General features: G+C 39.2%; 1 long non-coding RNA gene and 2 pseudogenes across 3 annotated transcripts; 2 read left to right on the forward strand and 1 right to left on the reverse strand.

Annotated features, from left to right (window-relative positions):
* Positions 1-44: 44 nt before the first annotated feature.
* On the forward strand, positions 45-5,235 carry LOC145420066 (spastin pseudogene; annotated as a pseudogene). Its single transcript, XR_013901358.1, has one exon. The product of XR_013901358.1 is annotated as a spastin pseudogene (transcript).
* A 1,049-nt stretch (positions 5,236-6,284) lies between these two features.
* LOC145420068 (spastin pseudogene) lies at positions 6,285-12,410 on the forward strand (annotated as a pseudogene). The gene has a single exon (XR_013901360.1). The product of XR_013901360.1 is annotated as a spastin pseudogene (transcript).
* A 6,397-nt stretch (positions 12,411-18,807) lies between these two features.
* LOC145420085 (uncharacterized) lies at positions 18,808-22,551 on the reverse strand. Its single transcript, XR_013901368.1, has 2 exons — positions 21,215-22,551; positions 18,808-20,210 (listed from the first exon to the last, which is right to left on the reverse strand). It is a non-coding gene; the product is annotated as an uncharacterized LOC145420085 (long non-coding RNA).
* Positions 22,552-23,139: the final 588 nt, after the last annotated feature.

Below are 23,139 nucleotides of genomic sequence, written 5' to 3' on the forward strand. Positions count from 1 at the left end.
CAATCTGATTCATGAAGAGTGATGATGTCACAAGGACATGTGATGATGTCACAAGCACATGCCTTTGAGCCTTTGAAGTTTTTCTATAAATAGGGGTCAGGAGCAGCAAGTTTTAGTCAGTTTGTTCGCAGCCTTCAAACGTTCGACCAGAGCTATATTTGAAAGTATTTGTAAACCTCTGTAACATCACGCTCCAAAGCCCTGTGACGTTTCTGTGTTCTGTGACGTTGTCCCAAAGAAAGACCTTTAAATGCGATAAATAGCCTAAACGTTTTCGTTTATGACTAGTTTACCGTGTTATGACTGTGAACAGGGGGGAAGTCGCGCAAGAGAAATGTCGACCAAAACAATTGCAAGTAAGCCAAAGTCAGTTCCTAAAAGTCAACCCGCAGGTGTTTCCACCACCATCAGACCCTCCACTTCTGTAAGACCTCCATTAAGAATAACTGATGCAAAGAAAACCGCTCGGGTGGGAAAAACTCAGAATGGAAGACCGGCAGCTGTGAAACAGCCCCCGAAGAGGGATATGAAAAAGAATGTGGACAGTAAACTGGTCAGCTTAATTACAAATGAAATTGTATACAGTGGAGCGACTGTGTCATTTGATGACATCGCAGGGCAGGATCTGGCAAAGCAAGCACTTCAAGAAATTGTCATCCTTCCTGCCTTAAGACCTGATCTCTTTACTGGTCTGAGAGCTCCTGCACGTGGCTTGCTTTTATTTGGCCCACCAGGAAATGGGAAGACCATGCTCGCCAAAGCAGTTGCTGCAGAGTCTAATGCAACATTCTTCAACATCAGTGCTGCTAGTTTGACCTCCAAATATGTGGGAGAAGGCGAGAAGCTCGTACGAGCACTCTTTGCAGTTGCAAGAGAGAGACAGCCCTCAGTAATCTTCATCGATGAAGTGGACGGCTTGCTCTGTCAAAGGAGGGAGGGGGAGCACGACGCCTCTCGCCGTTTAAAAACTGAGTTCCTCATTGAGTTTGACGGGTTGCAGTCAGGAAAGGATGACAGAGTACTTGTAATGGGAGCAACGAACAGGCCCCAGGAGCTCGATGAAGCAATATTAAGGCGCTTTGCAAAAAGAGTATATGTGACCTTACCCGATGAGAAGACAAGATTTACGCTGCTGAAAAATCTTTTGGGAACGCACGGGAGTCCACTGAGCCAAGACGAACTGTCCTGTCTTGCAAAAGTGACTGAAGGATATTCAGGGAGCGATTTGACAGCATTAGCCAAAGATGCTGCACTTGGCCCAATAAGAGAGTTGGCACCAGAACAAGTCCGTGTTATAGCTGCTGCTGAGGTGCGCAACATTAAGATAAAAGACTTTGAGGATTCTCTGAAGCAAATCAAACCAACTGTTAGTCCAGCAACTCTTAACATGTACACCAAATAGAACAAAGATTTTGGTGGTCCTTCTTCAATAAATCCAAATCCAGTCAGGCTGGATGAAACAGAGTGCAAAAATAAAGAGCTTCTTCAAGAGAAAGAGCAACAGGAAAAAGAAAAAAAACGTATTCTCCAGGACTTGGAGAGAAGAAATCTACAACTGAACAAATTAATACAATGAAGGACAGAACACCTGAACTGGAAGGAGAAGTATTGGAAAAACGACGTTCAAAGATGCAGCGTAGGATCAATGAAATGGCGAAAAAACACTCAGAGGTCATTAATGAGATGTTGTTGAACTCAGACAACTTGAAGTGTGAAAACGCTGAAATGCTTGCACAAAAGCAGCAACAAGAGAAAATAAATGAAGACCTGCAGCGTAAGCTTCAAGAAATCACAAGAAGAAATGAGCAGTTAGAAAAGATGCACAAGGAAAAACAACAGCAAAATACAGACAAGTGCAATCTATTAAAAGAAATGGAGCAAAGATGCCAGAAACTTGAGAAGGAAGTTGAAGAAACAACCGATCAGTTGAGAACCCTCATCCTAGAGAAAAAAGTGGTCGTGGAAAAGCTCATGGAAAAGAAGAAAAAACGTTTCCGCTTCTTCTGGAGGAGGGACACTCCTGCTTTTTCTACTCTTTCTATTTTTTCTACTGCTGACGTCACCTCGTCTCCCTCCACCTCTGTTCCATCTTAATTTTCACCTCTCCTCTCCCCTTCTCTCCTAACACTTCTTCCCTCTCTCCTTCATCTTTTTTCACCCCAACCAGTCCCGGCAGTTGACTGCCCCTCGTGAGCCTGGTTCTGCCGGAAGTTTCTGCCCGTTTAAAGGCAGTTTTTCTTCCCCACTGTCGCCTAGTGCTTGCTCAGAGGGGATTGTTGGGGTTTTCTCTTTTCTTTTTTTTCCCCTTCTTATTACCATTTTCCTTTATTTACCGATTTGTTTTGTTTACTTTTCTTTTACGTTGTTTCTTTATTTACTTGTTTAACTTTTTTTCAACTTATGTAATAAACTAATAAACCAATTGAATTTATCCTCTGCGTATTTTACATCTAATCTTTAAAGAATATTTCCAAAACATTTTCAAACATCACGATCTGTCTTTTGTTTGCTTGTTAAAACCCCGTAAATGGTGAAGTAAAAACCCTGTGATATGGTTTAAAACATCAAAATAGACTAAACAACTAGTCTAAAACTAAGAGACACAGGATAAAGTTGGTGTGAAGGTTTCAGTCTGTGAATGAATCTAAGCACCATCACCTTAACTTTAAATTCATCTCTGTTACCCTCTTTGTGACTGAACTCTGACCGTGAGCACCACAGCCACTGCGCACCAGTCACACGCACTTTAAATCCATCACAGTAAACCAGTTAGTTTACCTCAGTTTGTTTTGCAGCACATTTCACAACATGCAAAAGCATAATGTGCCATGTACAGACTCAAAATCTGATTTAAAAACATGAGGACTGACCTGTAAGCTTTACATTTACAGTTTATCACATACCACTGAGCAGTTCTTACCTGTAATTCTAAGCCCTCTTCTTCCTTTTCTGGTTTAAAACATCAAATTAGACTAAACAACTAGTCTAAAACCAAGAGACACTTAAATATTAAGTTAAACCTCTGGGGTTGCCGGACGCGCCGGCGCGTCAAAATCACATGACCAATTTAAGACGACACAGCTACAAGATGCAGCGATTCAGAGGCTGTATCCCAATTCAGGGTCTGCAGCCTTAAAGGCCGCATTTTAAGGCCGATTACGTCACCATGCCAGTCTCCTATTGCCAGAGGCTGAAGTGTGTGTGCAGTCACCAGGTGATAATCTGATATCGTCTACTTCCCCACTGATGTTAAGTAATATGAAAAAAATAATGAATCCCACCTTAGGCCGAATGTGTGACTCTCTTCGTAGTGGAAGAGAGAATGAATCTTCCCATCCGAATTCACGGCAATCAGTCTGTCAATCAAATCCTGTGGAGTAAAATGAGAGGCTTTGAACAAGAATGCACCGGATAGGGTGCAAAACGAAAACTGTGTGGAAATTTACAATGGGTAAGGTGGAGAACGTATATCAGTCTCAGTGTGAGAGGGTTTATTTGAATGCGTTTGAAGTAAAACAAATGGGTGGGTGGTGTTTGGAGGCCAAATAAAAAGTGCAAACATGCCCTCAGATGGATGACAAAAAAAAACTGCAGTGTGTGGAAAAGAAGAAGAAGAAAAACACTTACAGGTATGGAGGTTGGCATCTCCCTCAGGGTGTATTCGCTTTTGTTGGCCAAAGACTGTCGGCCCAGCAGTTGCCACACCGACTGGGAAGAGGAGAGGAGGTTGACCAAGTACAGGAAGGACTGAAGAGGAAAGTAAATACAGCAGCTGTTAGAGAGAAAAAATGTATTTGCTTTTAAAGACCATTGTGAATGCATTTGTGCACGTCATGGATTGATCAAATCCTAACACATAATAATAATATAACACTATTCAACTACAAACACTACCGATAATATGACAAATAATATCTGTAGTATTCAAAGCAAAACAAAATGTAAAAAGAATTTATGATTGCAAAGATAAAACATGGTTTACCACACTCTCAAAACTGAATAAGACATATATTCTGAGCAGAGTGGTTGAGCAGAAACCTATTGCAGCCTGAAGAATATTAAACTACAGGAAAGCTCCCTGCATTTTTCACTGGGTCTGGTAGAACAGGGAAAATATATCATCAAAAGCATCAAAGGAAAAAAAGAGAGACACTTGCACAAACGAGCTACAACTTAGATTATATTAAACAGCTTCAAAGAAACGTAAAGAAAAAAACAAGATACGATGGATTTTTTTTTCTAAAATAGAAATATCTATACTTTCATGTGTCTTCTGATGTTTCTGTGCATGTGTGAACTTATCTTCATATGTACTACCAAACCTCCTACTGTACTTAGCACAGATTAAAGCAAAGACTCGAGTTAATTCACCAAAGTGCTGGTGTGTGTATATTTAGTTTTCCTTTGACCTCAGCATATATGTATAACCCACTGATAAGGCAGACTTTAAAGTCGCCTGTGGCAGGACACAGTTTACACATCACTGGCTGTCCGTATTCACTTGGCTAGTCTCTCTGAGAGAGATGACTTGGCTGCTGTCAGAGGCCAAGCATCAGACACACACAGACAGGCTCACGCTGGAGCTTGTTGAAGCTTTCCTGAGAGAAATTCTGCCAAAAACATAACTAAAAATGCAGTCTTATGAAAGTAAAGCTTATTTGCCCAGACACCCATAAACCAATCAGCAAAAAGCCTTTCTTGTTAACAAAATCACTATTGCCAGTTTCTTAAATATGAATATTCACAAGTGAATTTTCTACATGGCTGCTGGTATCACAGCAACACATGGACCACTATTCTGAGTCCTGGGTTAATAATAATTGGAATCAATTTAATTTTAATCAATTTAAACACCTTTGTAACCAGTGAGCTAAAAACATGATGGAAAAGCAAAACTTCTAAGAGATCTGTGTCTGTACTATTATGTAGATATCTAAAAATTGGGGCATTGTGGGCTCCAGGAAGTTTCTCCTTCTCCCTCTCTCTCTCACACACACACGCACGCACATACATACAATACCTTAATGCAACTCCTATCTGTGGGGTCAATGGGAGTTGGTTTGGGACGGACCACTCTGATGTCGTCACTGCTGCACTCAAGAACAGACCATAGCTCTAGTACCAGGGCCCGAATAAAGCCTGAGACAGAACACGGAGAAATTTGTTGTACCAAACATTTATTTGAAATAGCAGCAACTAAAATTATTAACAGTGCTTTAATAAATAAACGACTGACTTTGTTATTGTGTGCAATCTTTTAAAGAAATCTGTCTTTGCATTGCTGGCACCGTTTTGATTGGAGGATTTGAATCTCAGGAAGGAAGGAATTTATAATGCCACTCCCTTTGATCCCATTTAATCTCTTCCCTGTTGCACTTTGGCCTGTCAGTAACTACATTTGAATTTTGCAGCTCAAGCTTGCACATAAAGGCTGGATAAAAACGTTAATGCAATCAAAATGTACGCAGCCCTCGCTGGAAAACTGGGGATACAGTACAGTACATAAATGATGAAGCAAAGACAAAACATTAGTGTCATGGAAGAAGAAATAGTCAGTGCATCACGGGAAGCTCCCAGCAATAAAACCTGCATTTGTATTGACACATAAACCTTAATTTGTGAGCAATTTTCAGTGTATTTCAGTTAAATTAACGAGACAAATATAACAAAAGGGATTTTATACTTAGAAGAAGAATATGAAATTGAAATATTAAACTAAGAAAACTATAAATACTGCAGTTCTAGAGTTACAGATATACAATTAAGCTTTGCATATCAGTGCTGTATAACCCAGGGAATGTACTTTTTTTTTTTTTTATAATTGAATAGTAATGGAAATCATGAACTGTTTTTCAGAGGTCATAGATCAAATGAGCAGTAGAGTTTTTCTCACAGAATGGTTCTTTCACATAGAAAGCAGTGTGTGCTGCAGGTTTAGCAAATGGCCCATCATTTGTAAGCTCTGTCTGGACTATATCACTTTTTGAGGTCATCCTTCTTTCTGTCAGACTGCCTTTTTATCGATGGCACAAACATATGTCACATCATGGAACACATGAGTGCTCCACAGCCAGCGCTGCTCAACACAGCAGGGAACTGTTCTTGCGTGGGTAAAGTCATAGGAGAGAATAGGTTTCAGAACGCAGCGGTGCTGTTATAAGCGAAGGGCTGATAAGTAATCAGACTTCTTTTCCCATAACCAGTTGAGTCGCCCCTTCTAGCCAATAGAAAGAATGCAGGATTAAAATATTTGTTCACTAGCTTCATTTTTTGACCCCTTTTGACAAGAGTACGGTATTTCCTGGAGCCTTTTGCATATGGATAAACCTAGTATCAGTATACAACTGATATGTGAATCCATTTATCAAAAAAGAACGCCTCTTCTTACTCTTTCTTACCCAAACAAAAACGGTTTGACAAATACATTTCTCCCTAAGCTGCCTTAAGTCTCCTTTATACCGACAACACAAAAACAACAACAACAACTTATAATATAAGCCTTAAGCATCACAGCTGACAAGTGTTTGTTGTGTCCAAATAACTGCAATAGTACCTGAACTGTGCAGAGCCACAACTCCCGGAGCAGTTGCTGCCACCTGTGTCACCATCACCCCGTAGCCAAACTTCTCGCAGCTGCTCACCTACAGAAAACACACAGAAATCTCATACCCCTAGAAATATTTCAGCCTTTCACTATCACAGTTTTTGGTTATCAGGTAAAAAATGAATGAGAGTTTGGAAAAAGGATGGAAAAGGTTTAGGTCAAATGTAGTACTAATGTATCATAAAGGGAGATGTGTAAGTAAATCTGGGATTCTGGAAAGGCACAACATAATGTAGTTAAACATGCTGTGGAGAATTTAAATTGTAAATTGATATTGGAGTGTGCAGGCCCTTCATTAATTACAACACAATGCCACAACTAAAAATAGACAAAATATAATTACATTCCATAATTAAAGTGTAATGCCAAACTAGAGAAGCAATTACAATGGTGCGTAAACAATGGCAGTAAATTAAGCCCACGGGGGATCAGCTAAGGTTTGCAGCAAGCCTGAGTGTTTGTGTGTTTACAATTTGAATCTTAGACTCAGACCCTGTGACAAGGTCTGTGAAAACCACGTTTTTATGCCTGAAATACTACAGTACTACACTCCCACCAGATGAGCTCATGCAGCCTGTCACGAACCGGGACATACAACCATGACAAAACAGGAGATGCACACACAATTTATTGTGTTATTAATTTAGATCAACTGTGCTAATATAGTATACCAAAATGAAAACAATAACTCAAATTTCAGATATTTGAGGTTGTGCTGAAAATAATGGTGCCAAATAAGGCAAGAAAAACATATTTTAAAGGTGAAATATAGAGGTAAAATCAAAAATAGTCAAGAACGGCCAATTATACCCTGGACCACAGAGGGTTAAATTTGAAAACGGTTTAAAAAAAAACATCCCCATTCTAAAATGTCATGTGACAATCTGATTCATGAAGAGTGATGATGTCACAAGGACATGTGATGATGTCACAAGGACATGTGATGATGTCACAAGCACATGCCTTTGAGCCTTTGAAGTTTTTCTATAAATAGGGGTCAGGAGCAGCAAGTTTTAGTCAGTTTGTTCGCAGCCTTCAAACGTTCGACCAGAGCTATATTTGAAAGTATTTGTAAACCTCTGTAACATCACGCTCCAAAGCCCTGTGACGTTTCTGTGTTCTGTGACGTTGTCCCAAAGAAAGACCTTTAAATGCGATAAATAGCCTAAACGTTTTCGTTTATGACTAGTTTACCGTGTTATGACTGTGAACAGGGGGGAAGTCGCGCAAGAGAAATGTCGACCAAAACAATTGCAAGTAAGCCAAAGTCAGTTCCTAAAAGTCAACCCGCAGGTGTTTCCACCACCATCAGACCCTCCACTTCTGTAAGACCTCCATTAAGAATAACTGATGCAAAGAAAACCGCTCGGGTGGGAAAAACTCAGAATGGAAGACCGGCAGCTGTGAAACAGCCCCCGAAGAGGGATATGAAAAAGAATGTGGACAGTAAACTGGTCAGCTTAATTACAAATGAAATTGTATACAGTGGAGCGACTGTGTCATTTGATGACATCGCAGGGCAGGATCTGGCAAAGCAAGCACTTCAAGAAATTGTCATCCTTCCTGCCTTAAGACCTGATCTCTTTACTGGTCTGAGAGCTCCTGCACGTGGCTTGCTTTTATTTGGCCCACCAGGAAATGGGAAGACCATGCTCGCCAAAGCAGTTGCTGCAGAGTCTAATGCAACATTCTTCAACATCAGTGCTGCTAGTTTGACCTCCAAATATGTGGGAGAAGGCGAGAAGCTCGTACGAGCACTCTTTGCAGTTGCAAGAGAGAGACAGCCCTCAGTAATCTTCATCGATGAAGTGGACGGCTTGCTCTGTCAAAGGAGGGAGGGGGAGCACGACGCCTCTCGCCGTTTAAAAACTGAGTTCCTCATTGAGTTTGACGGGTTGCAGTCAGGAAAGGATGACAGAGTACTTGTAATGGGAGCAACGAACAGGCCCCAGGAGCTCGATGAAGCAATATTAAGGCGCTTTGCAAAAAGAGTATATGTGACCTTACCCGATGAGAAGACAAGATTTACGCTGCTGAAAAATCTTTTGGGAACGCACGGGAGTCCACTGAGCCAAGACGAACTGTCCTGTCTTGCAAAAGTGACTGAAGGATATTCAGGGAGCGATTTGACAGCATTAGCCAAAGATGCTGCACTTGGCCCAATAAGAGAGTTGGCACCAGAACAAGTCCGTGTTATAGCTGCTGCTGAGGTGCGCAACATTAAGATAAAAGACTTTGAGGATTCTCTGAAGCAAATCAAACCAACTGTTAGTCCAGCAACTCTTAACATGTACACCAAATAGAACAAAGATTTTGGTGGTCCTTCTTCAATAAATCCAAATCCAGTCAGGCTGGATGAAACAGAGTGCAAAAATAAAGAGCTTCTTCAAGAGAAAGAGCAACAGGAAAAAGAAAAAAAACGTATTCTCCAGGACTTGGAGAGAAGAAATCTACAACTGAACAAATTAATACAATGAAGGACAGAACACCTGAACTGGAAGGAGAAGTATTGGAAAAACGATGTTCAAAGATGCAGCGTAGGATCAATGAAATGGCGAAAAAACACTCAGAGGTCATTAATGAGATGTTGTTGAACTCAGACAACTTGAAGTGTGAAAACGCTGAAATGCTTGCACAAAAGCAGCAACAAGAGAAAATAAATGAAGACCTGCAGCGTAAGCTTCAAGAAATCACAAGAAGAAATGAGCAGTTAGAAAAGATGCACAAGGAAAAACAACAGCAAAATACAGACAAGTGCAATCTATTAAAAGAAATGGAGCAAAGATGCCAGAAACTTGAGAAGGAAGTTGAAGAAACAACCGATCAGTTGAGAACCCTCATCCTAGAGAAAAAAGTGGTCGTGGAAAAGCTCATGGAAAAGAAGAAAAAACGTTTCCGCTTCTTCTGGAGGAGGGACACTCCTGCTTTTTCTACTCTTTCTATTTTTTCTACTGCTGACGTCACCTCGTCTCCCTCCACCTCTGTTCCATCTTAATTTTCACCTCTCCTCTCCCCTTCTCTCCTAACACTTCTTCCCTCTCTCCTTCATCTTTTTTCACCCCAACCAGTCCCGGCAGTTGACTGCCCCTCGTGAGCCTGGTTCTGCCGGAAGTTTCTGCCCGTTTAAAGGCAGTTTTTCTTCCCCACTGTCGCCTAGTGCTTGCTCAGAGGGGATTGTTGGGGTTTTCTCTTTTCTTTTTTTTCCCCTTCTTATTACCATTTTCCTTTATTTACCGATTTGTTTTGTTTACTTTTCTTTTACGTTGTTTCTTTATTTACTTGTTTAACTTTTTTTCAACTTATGTAATAAACTAATAAACCAATTGAATTTATCCTCTGCGTATTTTACATCTAATCTTTAAAGAATATTTCCAAAACATTTTCAAACATCACGATCTGTCTTTTGTTTGCTTGTTAAAACCCCGTAAATGGTGAAGTAAAAACCCTGTGATATGGTTTAAAACATCAAAATAGACTAAACAACTAGTCTAAAACTAAGAGACACAGGATAAAGTTGGTGTGAAGGTTTCAGTCTGTGAATGAATCTAAGCACCATCACCTTAACTTTAAATTCATCTCTGTTACCCTCTTTGTGACTGAACTCTGACCGTGAGCACCACAGCCACTGCGCACCAGTCACACGCACTTTAAATCCATCACAGTAAACCAGTTAGTTTACCTCAGTTTGTTTTGCAGCACATTTCACAACATGCAAAAGCATAATGTGCCATGTATAGACTCAAAATCTGATTTAAAAACATGAGGACTGACCTGTAAGCTTTACATTTACAGTTTATCACATACCACTGAGCAGTTCTTACCTGTAATTCTAAGCCCTCTTCTTCCTTTTCTGGTTTAAAACATCAAATTAGACTAAACAACTAGTCTAAAACCAAGAGACACTTAAATATTAAGTTAAACCTCTGGGGTTGCCGGACGCGCCGGCGCGTCAAAATCACATGACCAATTTAAGACGACACAGCTACAAGATGCAGCGATTCAGAGGCTGTATCCCAATTCAGGGTCTGCAGCCTTAAAGGCCGCATTTTAAGGCCGATTACGTCACCATGCCAGTCTCCTATTGCCAGAGGCTGAAGTGTGTGTGCAGTCACCAGGTGATAATCTGATATCGTCTACTTCCCCACTGATGTTAAGTAATATGAAAAAAATAATGAATCCCACCTTAGGCCGAATGTGTGACTCTCTTCGTAGTGGAAGAGAGAATGAATCTTCCCATCCGAATTCACGGCAATCAGTCTGTCAATCAAATCCTGTGGAGTAAAATGAGAGGCTTTGAACAAGAATGCACCGGATAGGGTGCAAAACGAAAACTGTGTGGAAATTTACAATGGGTAAGGTGGAGAACGTATATCAGTCTCAGTGTGAGAGGGTTTATTTGAATGCGTTTGAAGTAAAACAAATGGGTGGGTGGTGTTTGGAGGCCAAATAAAAAGTGCAAACATGCCCTCAGATGGATGACAAAAAAAAACTGCAGTGTGTGGAAAAGAAGAAGAAGAAAAACACTTACAGGTATGGAGGTTGGCATCTCCCTCAGGGTGTATTCGCTTTTGTTGGCCAAAGACTGTCGGCCCAGCAGTTGCCACACCGACTGGGAAGAGGAGAGGAGGTTGACCAAGTACAGGAAGGACTGAAGAGGAAAGTAAATACAGCAGCTGTTAGAGAGAAAAAATGTATTTGCTTTTAAAGACCATTGTGAATGCATTTGTGCACGTCATGGATTGATCAAATCCTAACACATAATAATAATATAACACTATTCAACTACAAACACTACCGATAATATGACAAATAATATCTGTAGTATTCAAAGCAAAACAAAATGTAAAAAGAATTTATGATTGCAAAGATAAAACATGGTTTACCACACTCTCAAAACTGAATAAGACATATATTCTGAGCAGAGTGGTTGAGCAGAAACCTATTGCAGCCTGAAGAATATTAAACTACAGGAAAGCTCCCTGCATTTTTCACTGGGTCTGGTAGAACAGGGAAAACATATCATCAAAAGCATCAAAGGAAAAAAAGAGAGACACTTGCACAAACGAGCTACAACTTAGATTATATTAAACAGCTTCAAAGAAACGTAAAGAAAAAAACAAGATACGATGGATTTTTTTTTCTAAAATAGAAATATCTATACTTTCATGTGTCTTCTGATGTTTCTGTGCATGTGTGAACTTATCTTCATATGTACTACCAAACCTCCTACTGTACTTAGCACAGATTAAAGCAAAGACTCGAGTTAATTCACCAAAGTGCTGGTGTGTGTATATTTAGTTTTCCTTTGACCTCAGCATATATGTATAACCCACTGATAAGGCAGACTTTAAAGTCGCCTGTGGCAGGACACAGTTTACACATCACTGGCTGTCCGTATTCACTTGGCTAGTCTCTCTGAGAGAGATGACTTGGCTGCTGTCAGAGGCCAAGCATCAGACACACACAGACAGGCTCACGCTGGAGCTTGTTGAAGCTTTCCTGAGAGAAATTCTGCCAAAAACATAACTAAAAATGCAGTCTTATGAAAGTAAGGCTTATTTGCCCAGACACCCATAAACCAATCAGCAAAAAGCCTTTCTTGTTAACAAAATCACTATTGCCAGTTTCTTAAATATGAATATTCACAAGTGAATTTTCTACATGGCTGCTGGTATCACAGCAACACATGGACCACTATTCTGAGTCCTGGGTTAATAATAATTGGAATCAATTTAATTTTAATCAATTTAAACACCTTTGTAACCAGTGAGCTAAAAACATGATGGAAAAGCAAAACTTCTAAGAGATCTGTGTCTGTACTATTATGTAGATATCTAAAAATTGGGGCACTGTGGGCTCCAGGAAGTTTCTCCTTCTCCCTCTCTCTCTCACACACACACGCACGCACATACATACAATACCTTAATGCAACTCCTATCTGTGGGGTCAATGGGAGTTGGTTTGGGACGGACCACTCTGATGTCGTCACTGCTGCACTCAAGAACAGACCATAGCTCTAGTACCAGGGCCCGAATAAAGCCTGAGACAGAACACGGAGAAATTTGTTGTACCAAACATTTATTTGAAATAGCAGCAACTAAAATTATTAACAGTGCTTTAATAAATAAACGACTGACTTTGTTATTGTGTCCAATCTTTTAAAGAAATCTGTCTTTGCATTGCTGGCACCGTTTTGATTGGAGGATTTGAATCTCAGGAAGGAAGGAATTTATAATGCCACTCCCTTTGATCCCATTTAATCTCTTCCCTGTTGCACTTTGGCCTGTCAGTAACTACATTTGAATTTTGCAGCTCAAGCTTGCACATAAAGGCTGGATAAAAACGTTAATGCAATCAAAATGTACGCAGCCCTCGCTGGAAAACTGGGGATACAGTACAGTACATAAATGATGAAGCAAAGACAAAACATTAGTGTCATGGAAGAAGAAATAGTCAGTGCATCACGGGAAGCTCCCAGCAATAAAACCTGCATTTGTATTGACACATAAACCTTAATTTGTGAGCAATTTTCAGTGTATTTCAGTTAAATTAACGAGACAAATATAACAAAAGGGATTTTATACTTAGAAGAAGAATATGAAATTGAAATATTAAACTAAGAAAACTATAAATACTGCAGTTCTAGAGTTACAGATATACAATTAAGCTTTGCATATCAGTGCTGTATAACCCAGGGAATGTACTTTTTTTTTTTTTATAATTGAATAGTAATGGAAATCATGAACTGTTTTTCAGAGGTCATAGATCAAATGAGCAGTAGAGTTTTTCTCACAGAATGGTTCTTTCACATAGAAAGCAGTGTGTGCTGCAGGTTTAGCAAATGGCCCATCATTTGTATCTCCAGTGTCTGTTGAAGTGTACAGTATCTGTGTGTGTGCATGACCGTCGGTGCTCTCTGCTCACTCGGGTTCAGAGGTACAGGGAGGAGGCTCAGCAGGAGTAGAGGCAGCTGCTTCATCACAAACATGCCAGGTGCAGGCGGTAAAGGCCCTTTCTGTTTCCTCTCAACCCTCCTGCCAAAGCCATAGAACTCTGCCGAGGTGAACCAGACAACACAATATAGACATTTTTCCCTGTTCCTACATGGAAACACAAGATCAAACGGGCATTTTTTTTTGGCATAAATATGTATATCATATCGGACTCAGTTTGTTCCTGTTATTGTTTTTGCACTGTACTTGTCATCCATTCCAGTGAAACGATGCAGAAGGTTGTAGGTTGTGCAATAGTGCCATCTAGAGGTGAAGTAACATCACACTGCCTGTGCTCTTGTCTCGTCACGGTGTTTGCGTGTTTCTCCCTCTCTGCACACTCAGCGTTATATTCACAATATGTGGAAAATATATTGATATTGAATGTTCAAATATGAGGATATGTATAATGTATAGGTTGACTTTGCTCTACCTACACTTCTGGCAGAGCAGCAGTTGCAATGCGAACACATAATTAAACGGTGTATTTATAGGAACAGATTTCTTGCCTATGGCAGACAAAGTGATTTTAAACGTGTAAAAGGTTTCATTCACAGATGATTTATTACTATCACACCCTGGAGACTTTATAAAGAGCACTGCTGCAAAAGCAGCCTAAACAAACTTGTACAGTAGGTCACGCTGGTTTAGTTTTTCATCAAAATGCTTTTTTTCTTTTACTATTATTTTTGAAAACGTTACAGCACTGGTGGACATTTCCTACCAAATAAGAACTAGACACTACTGTTATGTAGTGGTTAATTGGAAAACTGTTTTATCACGAATTTCTTATTTAGAAATAATTAAAATTTTATTTGATGTTTTTTTTTTTTTTGGATGGATACTGTTATTGCAGTGATGCTGTAATTAAACTGTCTTCACCCCAGTAGAATAATTGCATGACTCCATCACTGAAGTGGAGGGTTTGTTTTGGAGGGGAAACGCACAGTGTCTCTTTAGTAGCATGGTGGTTGGATCCCACATTTGTTTCTTATGTAACATTGTAAATAGCTGCTAAGACAGCATATCTATTGGACAAGCACATATTATACATACTTTGCACGTGCAATATTTAAACATGTAGGCTAGAGAATGACTTTCAGTTGTATTATTTATTAGACGAATACTAATTATCACTGTAAATATGAAAATCTGTACAAAACATCAAAGCATTAAGAATACTTGCAATAAAAAGAAATTTTCTAAATGGTGCTGTTTGTCTTATTATGCAGTAGACTTGAGATCTCAGTAGTTATTAGTTCAAGATCAGGACACAGTGTTTAAGGGATTGTACATTTCAAAATATAATTTACTTTGAAGCGATCTGATCCTATGCCATGACATTTAAAACATTAACATAATGCTCACTTAAATTGAAAAAAAATCTCTCACTTTGTGATTTTTAAAAAAGCAAATAGAATGCATTTATCAAACACTTTTAGTTGATGTTTGTTATGGAGTAGTGGCAGAAATCTTTAGCCATTCCTCGTTGCCTCAGGAGCAATGATTTTATTGAACATGTGCAAACATAAATGGAAATATACGTAAAATAGAGTTTATAACAATATAACAAGCTTGAAAGTCAATATTTGGCATTGTAACTGTTATTCTTCAGTTCTAGTTTTCTTGTCATTTCCACAGGAACAGTTTTCCAGGCTTCTTGAAGGATATTCAGAGCACGTCTTTGGGTGTTGTCCGCCTTTTGTTCCGTTCTCGTGTCACAATGATCCCACACTGCTTCAGTAATATTGAGGTCTGGGCTCTGGGGAGGCCAAGCCATGACTGATGCTGTTCTATTGTATGTTTTTCTATCCAGGTATGCTTTTACTGTACTGACAGTATTTTGGGGATCATTGCTATCCTGAAAAATGATGCATTTGCCAATCACATGCTTTCCCAATGGCATTACATTGTGGATTAAAATCCATTGTTACTTTTCTATATTCAAGATTCCATCAATCAAGAGTTTCCCATCCTTAAGAATAGCTTCTTCTTCTTCTAACAATTTCTGACAAGGGTTCAGCAAACGGTAGATGAATCAGCTGAAGGGCTAGATGCACCTTTCAGGTCCTGTGTTGGGTCTTAACTCGATTTTCCCCTCTTATTTCTTAAGGACATGACTTTCAGATATTGTTAATTTGCTGTAGAGGGTGTGTGTGGTTGAAAGGCAAGGCCTGAAGAGGAAATGAGGGTTAGGTGAGAGGAATGGTGGAAACATTGGGGTAAAACTTGGATTCACTTATTATTAATTATTAAACACTTATTATTAATGGAGCAGTAACACTGAGAAAAAAATCATCAAACTTTTACTCCTACTGACAAAATTAATCAAAAGCATTTTTAATTATGAACATTAAAAGTACTATTGAATGGGAAAAATCACATCTATCTGGATTTCTTTGCTTGTTGATTTCCAAACTAATATAAGTATTTTTCTGTACCTTTGCACTGATTTAACTGCTTTAACTGAATTTATCCTGCCAATGCTTTTTTGCATGTGCCCTTTGCTGCTAGAAATCAGATCATCTTTTTCATATAAATCTATGTACAAAAAAATACATAGATAGCTTTTAAAGCTGGAATCGGTCTTTGACTTTGCCTTTATTCTTCATTGCTGTATTACCTTTCCTCCTTCTGACCTTACTCTTTATGGCCACTTTTAGCATAAATATAGCATCTGGTTTAGCAAACCTTATAAAGGGAAAATCGATCTGAGGAATGGGAACAAAGCAAAAGTCATCATGAACGTGTCAGTTGAGGCTGTTAATCAGTGGGATACTGCAGGTCACCCTGCTTAAAAGCTGTCCCAATCCCTCTTTACGTGAAGCCTTTGCTTTTATTATATACTTCATATAACATATCATATTTATTTCTAACCACCATGACACCACAAGAGGGAAGCATTAGGCACTGAGATGGTGAAACTGCAACTGATAAAAATGCAGTTCATACATATAATGCAGCAAGCTAATCGATCTGTTGAAATTCACAAACACTTCTGCAGAGTAGATACATTCATTTCATTTTGTAGAATAAAAATATAATTTCCTGCCTTGTTTAGTATCACTATAATAGAAGGACACCGGCGCTAACAGTAAAAGTAAAAGTAAAAGCTATTGATACCAATTATTTTTATACTATATCCTCACTTCACAGTGAGAACCAAAATCTGTTTCTTCTTTCTTTTGTACTAAACATGTTCTCACACTCTGGAGCCATTTTGGTGCAAAGTCAGCAAATTTTATAATTTATAAATTTTTCAATTTTATATTTTATATTCCCCTTGCCATAAGAGCTGGGTAACACCCAAATTTCTCATCTGTGCAGTATTAAAGGTTTATCCTATTCTATTCTAAAACTTTAAAACTGTTTTTATTCTAGTATATAACTTTTATGATCACTGAAATTAAAGTTAATATAGATATAGCTTAAAAATAATTGGACAAATAAGTGCCTGGAGATGTTACCAAAATGGCTCCAGAGTGTGAGAACATGTTTAGTACAAAAGAAAGAAGAAACAGATTTTGATTCTCACTGTGAAGTGAGGATATAGTATAAAAATAATTGGTATCAATAGCTTTTACTCAACAATGAACACATAAGGTGAAGTAAACGTAAATCACAGTCTGATAAAAACCCTTTAATAAAGCACATTCAGTACATGTTCTGAAGCTATTACTCTGGCTCTGTTTGGGGTCATTGTCACGCTACAGAATGAACTTAAGCGATCTGATTATTTTGCATGATAAAAGATCTAATTGTAGTTCTAGTCTCTAGTTTTGACATGCTCTCTGCAAAAAAACCCCCAAAACAACAAAAACTAAAACAGCGGGATGCTTCACCATGCTTCGCTGCCAACATCTGTGCCTAAAGAGTTGTGCACAGTATTGTGTGTTGTATCATCTGTTACCCTTGCTGCAGTGGGTTTTATGAAATTGTCACATTTTCATACAGTGTTGCTGTTCTGTCAAGTAATTACATCTGTATCTCTGCTGCTTTTTTCCCGAGGCAGAGCAGAGAGCAGGCTGGGGTGACAGCTGCAGTGACACTACCCTCCAATCACAGAAAACATACAGCGCCACATGGTGCATATTAGAGCAAAATCATATTTGACAACTGTGAGTTCTCTGCTCTGACATTAAACCATAACCTCTTTCATTAAGTGCTCACAGGGAGCTGCAGGACACTGCTGGTCAGAACAATGCAAACTATGATACAATAATGTCAATGAATTACATTCATTTTCTAGATTTTTTGTCATCCTTTAAAAATAGCTCCATTTTTTTACATGCTAAAATCTACAAATTATACAAATTTCCATCCCCATAAATACAACCTTATCTAAGTAACGCAGTGAGTTTATTTGATCAGTTTGTCCTTGTTAGCATTTACTGCTGGCTTACATTTAGCAGGACTTTAACCAACATATGGTAATCCTATTTCACGCCAGAGAACGATGAGCAGTCTCTTCGTTAAGAGTCTGATCAGCATTCAGTGTTATGTTAGCATGCAGGCTCTGTCCCTCAGAGCCGCCTCACTCCTCTCTCCCCCTCTCTGCTAGAAACAGGCCCTTGTGCTCCCAGCAGTCTCCTCCTGTTTTATTTACATCTTAAGCATTTAAGCTGATGCTTCATCCAGAGCAGTTTAGCGAGAGTAAGCAGTAGGAGGTCAGTGTCTGATTCAAGGACACTATTTACAGGACATATGGTTGCTTCAGGATTGAACCCATAACTTGTCATTTATAGAACAGTCCCTTTAATGTTCGGCCACCTGGCTGCTTTATTTGTGGCTGGGTAATATTGTGTAGAAGCGCTTTTATAAAAAATGTGATGAAAGTACTCTTAAGTCGAGTTGGTGTAAGTTACAGCAGATGCCATGCAGCTGGAAGCTGAGGGTGAAATCTCTTTTGAAGTAGTCTATTTTGGGGGATGATTTTGAGGACTAATCTCACAGCATGCCGAAAATATTTTGACCACAACCATGAAAATGGATGGAGCAGTTAAAAGGAGAGCAGGCCAGCATGGTAGCTCATCTTTGCTGTCTCTACCTTATTTATAGTCCAGAAAAGCAAAATAAAGCATGAGTTTAGCAGCAAAAAATTACAAACAAGCTTGAAAATAAAATTAAACTGAAAAAAATAAGCATACTAATTAAAGTATGACAAATTTAAAGACTGCAGATGTATCCTAAAACACAGTAACAAAGCACAACCCAGGAAACCAGTTGTTTATTGGAAGACAATCTTGGGAGCAAAAATCCAGCTGATCACACTTATGCAATTTAATATATGACATCATATACATCTCAGTACGTTAATAATTTCAGCCTTTAAGGCCTCCTGCATTTCCACTATTGGTACTTTTGTGCATTCCTGATTCAATCCTCCTCTCTCGTTCATGTTCCAACCCTTTGTCCAAAAAAGTGCTTCCTATGTTTGACTAGGTTTTCAGTAGTTATGGCACACAGCAGTTAACCAAATAAATTAACTTAGCGCAAAGAAACTTTGTACCCAACTGCTTACAGTACTTCATGCTACGAGATATATTGCATCTGATGCTACAGAATGCTTGGTGGAAAAATAGCAATAAAAGTCAGAATCCATAAAACATAGAAGTGAGATTTAGCCCAGAGTCCTTGTTGGGGTGATTTGAAAAAAAAAGTACACCAAGTAATATTTTTAGCATATTTTTCTTCAAATTATAAATATTTACAAGGATTTGAATTTTCTGAAAAACATAAGAATCACTTTTCAGGCATTTTTGCTAAACTGTGTAAAATTTTCTCCTGTCACGAGTAGCCATTCCTTAATTTCTAAGTACCATAGACCAGCGGTCCCCAACCCCCGAGCCATGCACTGGTACCGGTCCGTGAGTCGTTTGGTACCGGGCCGCGAGTGTTGAGGTTCAGGTGTGCAATTTATGGTTTACCGGGGGTTTTTTTCTTCGTTTTATCGTTCATATTTATTGTTTTTATCGTTACCTCAGTTCCCCTGTGTCTTTTCCCGTGTGTTATGAACACATTTTAGTTATTTAGGGCCGGTCCGTGGCACAAAATGAATGAAATATTGCAGAAAGACTGATGGAAGATGGAAACTTTTTTTCCCCTTCACATAAGAAAGAACACGCTTTTGGTCGATTAAATGTCTACTAAAACTTAAACACTGTAAAGAAGTGGCACACAGGAATTATGGCAACATCACATTGAAAGTTTGTAAAATTCATATAGAGAAATGGTCCTCATGCTAAACTTTCACCACGTTGAATGTCCATGTTTTTAAAAAAAAACTAACAAAAACAAAAAAACATCAATTGTTTCCAAACCACCTCATCACTCGTCTCCTTAAAGCCATCTATTTTTGAGTCTTATTTCAAAAGCTAAGGAGCCCCCGCATCATTGATTGTCCACTGGCCAAGGTAACGTCAGGTGACAGCTCTTGGAAATAGCCTTTGTAATTGGTCCCAATGAAACTGGCCAGGCGATCACTGCTTCATAGTGTTCTTGATGGTCCACCTCTGCCCCGAGCAGGGCTGCAGGACCAGCAGGTGGCCGGAGTAAACATTAGCCGGCACCACCTCCAGACAGCGTCCAGTAGCCCGATTTATGATCGATTCGTTCTGCAAGGCAGAAGGAGATACAATACTTTGGTTTTAACAGATTTCACAGATGGTCTGTGAACAATGCGTGATGGTGACAGAACAGTATGTAACCAGACCGGGCCTTATGTGAACTGTTGCAACCTCTTTCTTAAACAAATGGCACTAACTTTTTACCTTACATCTATATAAAATAAGTAAGGTCTCCCTATTTCCCTAAGACTTCTACGTCTGCAGGACTCTTCACTGCTTGTCCTGCTGTGTGACAAAGAATCGATGTGGCAGAAGGTCTGCAGCATCACTGTTCAAGCTCTCCTCTTCCCGTGCTACAGGCTGTAACTCTTTAGTTTTTAAAGGTTACCCAAACAGAACTAAAAGACCAACAGAAAATTGACTTACAAAAGGTTTTTCACATTAAAAGAAAAAGAGAATCAATGCCAAAGTAAAAGGTATATTGAGTCGCTTGTTACCCTTTAAGCAGTCTGGGTTTAGTTGTCTTAAGAGGACCCCTTATTTTCTAGCATAAATATAATTTTACAACAGTTATTGTTCATATTAATCATAGCCAAAGTCTCAATTTATGTGCAAATAATCCCCGTTAACCAGACTGCTTTGATTTCAGTAATAGCAGAGATGATATCCTAATATAGTCATCACAAACAGACAGATCTATCTGTGAAGTCCTACTGGCCCCGGTGTTAAAACCTTCTGTTTGTGAGGGTTTTAACACAAAGAAAGGTGGCTTCAACGGAGGTATTCGGAATATAAAGGCGGTTCTGTCAGATAAAGCATGAACTACGGGGCTGCAGCAATGCTGAGTATGAGAGAAATGAAGATTCATGCAAAGCTACTCTCATATTAGAGTCCAAGAGAAAAAAGAATGGACCCAGACATGAGCTCAATAGGTCCCTTTTAAAATCTGACATATAGATACTTTTCCTCTCAACTCTATGCCAGTAAATTTTAGTTTCTCTTATAAACACTCAGTTATATCATTGAAAAAGAGATTTCTTTACACTTCTGACCTGAGAGAAATGCCATGTCTTCTGTTTCACGTTGGTCACCTTTTCACAATTGAGGAGCTGAGGAAAGTTGCTCATCTGATCGTACACCACACAACGAGTGTCCTCACCAGTGCTGCCTAGGGGTCCCAGAAACAGCTGACCTTCTTTAGTGTAGCGTCCTAACTAAGAGGAAAACAGATACGTCACACATACAGTAAACGGAAAGTTACTGAACTGGCTGAGTGAATACTCTTCTCTTTATTAGCTAACGATGAAATAAGTATGTGATGATGTACAAGTTGAAGGTAACCTGGCAGGAATTTTCCTTGATTATGCAAGCTGTTGGGTTTTTTTTTTGCTGCTTTGAACAAGAGGATGGTGTTGTTCCCAATACTGCTGAGAGGCAAAACATGTCTTTGTTCTTCACTGAGTGCTAAACACAAAGATTTTCCTGTACATCACTGCTAATCACAGTGTTGTTTCAGCAGAGTTCTAACCCACATATAGCCCTAACATTTTATATACACCAAATTCTGCAGTTTTCTCAACTTGACAGAAAGAAAAAGCAGAAGTGAGTCAGATTCTTCCCGCTCTGTTTTCTAACCTTTGTGTCTTTCACTTCAGCTTTTTCGTTCAGATTAATAGTAATTTCCACTTTAGCAGTGCAGATAAAACAGTTCCTTTGGTTGCATCTAGCTCTGAGGCTTTGAGTGTGCTGACGATAAAGACTGATTGGGAAATTGTTTATATCGCATTCTGTTCCTAACAAAGCATGAATAGTGGTTGCAATGCCTTGCAAAAGATATAAAGATAAAGCTTTCCATCAACCACCCAGTCAGCCCAGTTTGGGTCTTTTTGCAGAGTAACTGCATCCTGTTTGCAGTACATCATACAAAAGTTAGGTGATTTAACAGCGTTTGGACTCAAAATCTTAAAAAATCCCACTTGTGGTCCCTAGATGTCACTGCTTCTTCTTAAGAACAGAGTATTTATTAAAATGTTTTTCTAGTATCTTTGACCACTACAAGTTACATTCATCTTTTCACAGATATTCATATCGCACTTTATTTTATGCACTTATGTGCTTTATCTGTTTTGCATACACACCTACAGCCAGTCACCATTTAACCTAACGTGCATGTCATCGGACTGTGGGAGGAAGCCGGACTACCTGGAGAGAACCCACGCTAAGACACCATGGGGTCGCTTTTATCTCCGTGGAAGTGCAAGTGTGAAAAACTGGTGGTCTAATAAAAACTGAAGACTTTTTGTTCCATCAAAAGGATAACTTTAAAAAATGCAACTGAAGCATGTCTTGTGAAGAAAGTGTGATGCGGCTGTTAGATTTGTATTGTTGATTGTCATTTATGCTTAGAAATATTTACTTATATATGCTTAGAGTTTTGTAATTAATTGTAGATTGGTAGAGGTTTTGATCCTTGATAGTCTGCAAACTGTGTGTGTATTAGACAGCACTTTGGGAGCATGAGAGGTCATACCGTGTTTTATTGTTTTATGGTAGGATTAACGTAGTTGCGTCTGTTCTAGTCTAGTCTTTGTTTAGATGAACTGCAGGACTTCCTCACCGTGTTATCTAGGATGAACCATCTAGGGTGAGGGGGAGGCTACCCTCTTCCTGACCAAGGATGTTTGACCCTTTGATCAGCAGTCCACACACACACACACACACATTCCTGTCTTGCATAACGACTGAGGACCGGGTAAGTGTACTATCAAAGTGAGGACCACCATTTCTGCTACACTTGCAGACAAACCTTTGCCATTTTTGAACACTGGGTGGCTCTCTAACACCAAAAATCACCTCAAAATCTTAAAACACTCAAGTAAAAAAAAAATCTCATTCTACTATCAGAATGAGGACCTTGTCATTGAGTGCTATTCAGGTGATTTTCCACCAGGGGGTGCTTTTGTGTTCGTTTCTGTCT

This window comes from Astatotilapia calliptera, chromosome 14 (assembly GCF_964374335.1).
Source record: "Astatotilapia calliptera chromosome 14, fAstCal68.1, whole genome shotgun sequence".
NCBI lineage: Eukaryota > Metazoa > Chordata > Actinopteri > Cichliformes > Cichlidae > Astatotilapia > Astatotilapia calliptera.